Below are 4,826 nucleotides of genomic sequence, written 5' to 3'. Positions count from 1 at the left end.
CCCGGTGTGTCGGCCTTTAAAGAGGTGACAAGTTCAACTCAAATACTGACAAACAATATTTCTATTTGCATACCATACTTTTTTTTCCGTGTGCGTTTGTGTTGTACCGAGAAGGGATTTCCGTCCATAAATTCTCTGCTTTTAGGAAGGAGCCAACACAAAGTGACATTTACGAGCCGCATGCATGCAGTCCTAAGAAACCCTGCGATGCTGAACAACCTTAATGATGCCTTGCCCCAAATGCAGCACTTGACTCTGTTCCTGCATAGTGCTGAAATGGTACGGCAGCTTGGCTTTTTGCTGTCAAAACACTCCAGAGAAGTGGACTATCCGACATTACCATGCGGATATATCCTGGTGTGTCATGTGCAGAACTAAAAATAACGCCAACGTGACGTAAAAGCTCTTATTACAGTTTTACACCACCTCAATCAATCAATCAAGCTTTATTGCAGACTCCACCGTCCATGTAGACACACAATACATAAAACATACAAGAAAACAAAAAATACAGTATAAAATATATTATCACATAATATGAAACAGTGTTTGCGCATATTCAGTAAAAGACATCTGATAAATATATGGGATCAAATATATATATATATATATATATATATGTATATATATATATATATATATATATATATATATATATATACATATATATATATATACATATATATATATATATATATGTCTTGATTGGATTATCCAGAGAATAGTGCTCGATACCGTGGTAGAGCGCAATATGTAGGTGTGGGAAAAATGAACAAGACTACTTCATCTCTACAGAACTGTTTCATGAGGGGTTCCCTCAATCATCAGATTTTTTTTCTCCTGACGATTGAGGGAACCCCTCAATCATCCCTCAATCATCCCTCAATCAATCTCCTGATGATTGAGGGAACCCCTCATGAAACAGTTCTGTAGAGATGAAGTAGTCTTGTGATTTTTCCCACACCTACATATATATATATATATATATATATATATATATATATATATATATATATATATATATATAGATATATATATATTCGAGGATTCTGTGGTTTCTGTGGCCTGCTCTCCAGCTCTTTCAGCCCCCTCTGGTACAGTCCTCCATCCATGCTGCACTGTACATTTCTGGAGGGTCCCGTGTGCTTTGCAGCGCTGGAGAGGATGGCGTTTGCAGGACTGAACAGGACTGTTCCTCCCTCTCCCGCTCCTTCAGCACCCCCCAGTACCAATCGTCCATCCACTCTGCGCTGTACTTCTCTGGCAGGTCCCTTTTGCTTTGCGGCCCTGGAGCAGGAAGTGGGGCCCAAGTCGACAGCGCCCCCGCTGGAGGAGAGGCAGGCAGCAATCTCAGTGCTGGTAGCTGACACGCTATCAGCACTTCATCTGTTTGACCTCAGGACCCAACTTTTCAACTACAGAGGGACTTGGGCACCATGCTAATATAATAATAATAATAATAATAATGGATTAGATTTTATATTGCGCTTTTCTATTATTAGATACTCAAAGTGCTCACAGAGAAGTGGGAAGCCATCATTCATTCACACCAGGTGGTGGTAAGTTACATGTGTAGCCACAGCTGCCCTGGGGTAGACTGACGGAAGCGTGGCTGCCAGTTTGTGCCTACGACCCCTCCGACCACCACCAATCATTCATTCACCAGTGAGAGCAGCACCGGGGGCAAGGGTGAAGTGTCCTGCCCAAGGACACAATGGCAGCGATTTGGATGTAAATAGGTGGGAAGCGAACCTACAACCCTCAGGTTTCTGGCACGGCCGCTCTACCCACTATGCCAGTGGTTCTCAAATGGAGGTATGAGTACCCTTAGGGGTACTTGAAGGTATGCCAAGGGGTACGTGAGATTTTTTTTAAATATTCCAACTATAGCAACAATTCAAAAATCCTTTATAAATATACTTATTGAATAATACTTCAACAAAATATGAATGTAAGTTCATAAACTGTGAAAGTAAAAATACAACAATGCAATATTCAGTGTTGACAGCTAGATTTTTTGTGGACATGTTCCATAAATATTGATGTTAAAGATTTCTTTTTTTGTGAAGAAATGTTTAAAATGACAATCTATTACAATCCCCAAAGAGGGCACTTTAAGTTGATGATTACTTCTATGTGGAGAAATCTGCATTTAGAATTGAATCAGTTGTTTATTTTTCAACACGTTTTTTTGTTATTTGTATATCTTTTTTTCCAAATAGTTGAAGAAAGACCACTACAAATGAGCAATATTTTGCACTGTTATACAATTTAATAAATCAGAAACTGATGACATAATGCTGTATTTTACTTCTTTATTTCTTTTTTCCAACCAAAAATGCTTTGCTGTGATTAGGGGGTACTTGAATTAAAAACATGTTCACAGGATTTACATGACTGAAAAAAGGTGTAGAAGCACTGCACTACGCCATATTAACACTGAATTAGTAATCTTACTCTTGATTTTGATCATCCATCCATCCATCCATTTTCTACCGCTTATTCCCTTTCGGGGTCGCGGGGGGCGCTGGCGCCTATCTCAGCTACAATCGGGCGGAAGGCAGGGTACACCCTGGACAAGTCGCCACCTCATCGCAGGGCCAACACAGATAGACAGACAACATTCACACTCACATTCACACACTAGGGACCATTTAGTGTTGCCAATCAACCTACATCATATTCAATAAAATTAGATATCTACCCTACTTATAGTTTAATACCTTGTAAAATGATATAAAAGCATGTGTTAATCACAAAGATTATATTATTAATTTAACAAATTAACCTGAGGCTTAGGTCAGGCTGATTTGGAAAAATACATGTACATACAATATGTATTATGTTGTGCTAAAATAAAATACAAATATTAATAATAAATATTTTTCTTAACTAAACTGTCAATGAAATTAAAGTGAAAATTAAAATACAGCTGCACCACTTTAGTCATATTGTTTGCGCTTAAGAAATTTCTCTATGAGGTTAGTGCCAGACTTCTTCTGTTTGTTTTATATTGTCAATACTGCCACAAGTGGTGGAAAAGTGTATTACAACTAAGTACTGCTGCGGCCCATATGAACCACAGCTGAAAAAAAGACATATATTACATCCTAGGGGGCGCTCACGGCCCAACAATGGGGGCAACTCTCTGGTTAAGAAACACTGGAATATAGTATATGCCATCAAGGGGCCGGGGGACCATCTCTTCGCAAAGAAACAGGCCCATGGCCCACGCCCAAAAAGGTCAATCAACGAACAAGATTTCTCTACGAATCTCCTCACTGGTCAACAAAAGCACCATGAAGATTCTAGCGGGAACTCTCATGCTACCTTTTTTCGATTACGCTTGCACCTCCTGGTTCTCCAGCACCTCCAAAACCCTCAAATCTAGACTCCAAACATCCCAGAACAAGCTAGTTAGGTTGCTTCTAGACCTCCACCCCAGATCCTATTAATACATTTATTTAAATAAAGCATTTTTCTCCTCTGTTGACAGCAGTGTTGGCGCTAAGAATTTTCAAAATGGGGTCCCATGGACCCCATCAAGTCATAAAAATGGGGTCCCACAGTACATTTTTGGGGTTCCACTTTTTTGTAAAAGTTTCGAAAACAAATGATAAACGTATGCATTGTCCTGTTATATCTCACGTTATATACTGTCTTTTGGAAAAAGGTTGTCATAAACCTGACTTAATTCATTATAATAAATAATAGAAAAAATACTACAAATTTGTATGCCTATGTAAATTTGTATTCACTTATAAACATTCATTCACTTTTATTTCCTTCATGGATCTACACTTTACCGCTGATGGTAATTTTTTCTATGTTTTTATTTAATAAGTTGTAGGTGTATTTATTTCAGTATAAAAGTGTAAAAAGTGTTTTGCTTGGGTGATGAAATGATGATAATGGTGTGCCAGGGCATACATTCATTTTACATTTAACGCTCAAATCTCTGGAGTCTACATCACCTTCAGATCTATTCCTCATTTCAAAATGTTTTCGTTTTTTTATGTTGTTTTTTTGTTTGTTTGTTTTCCGTCCTTTTTTGTCAAACCAAACTAGGTTTTTTTAATGGAAAACACACAAAATATGCAAAATCCTTCACCAAAATTATTTTTCAAATTGGAATATTTGATGTGACGTAATCAGGGTGGCAGGGGGTGTATATTGTAGCGTCCCGGAAGAGTTAGTGCTGCAAAGGGTTCTGGGTATTTGTTATTTTGTGTTTATGTTGTGTTACGGTGCGGATGTTCTCCCGAAATGTGTCTGTCATTCTTGTTTGGTGTGGGTTCACAGTGTGGCGCATATTTGTAACAGTGTTAAGTGCGCACACCTTCACAATTTGTTTTGGTTTTAACCCCTTCTGAACCCTCTACGTACATTGAAAACACACGTATCCCTGACTCAAAATGTCTGACATTTGAGTCACTTAAGAAACCCCGCCCAGACAGCCCTGCAAAAGAGGACATGTCCAGCGAAAAGTGGACGTATGGTCAGTCTAATTTAATGGTCGATGACTGAAGTGCGGATAACAACCAAAACTAACCCCCCTGCCCCAACCCCCTCCACATCCCACCCCCGGATTGTAAATAATGTAAATAATTATATGTATATACTCTGATGATGACTGTTTTATGCTGATAGTAAATATTTGTACCATGAATTGATTAACGTGGACCCCGACTTAAACTAGTTGAAAAACTTATTCGGGTGTTACCATTTAGTGTTCAATTGTACAAAATATGTACTGTACTGTGCATCCATCCATCCATTTTCTACCGCTTATTCCTTTTGGAAGGAGCGGGGGGCACTGGAGCCTA

The sequence above is a fragment of the Nerophis ophidion genome, linkage group LG16, assembly GCF_033978795.1.
Source record: "Nerophis ophidion isolate RoL-2023_Sa linkage group LG16, RoL_Noph_v1.0, whole genome shotgun sequence".
Taxonomy (NCBI): Eukaryota; Metazoa; Chordata; class Actinopteri; order Syngnathiformes; family Syngnathidae; genus Nerophis; species Nerophis ophidion.
This window is presented reverse-complemented; position numbering follows the sequence as displayed.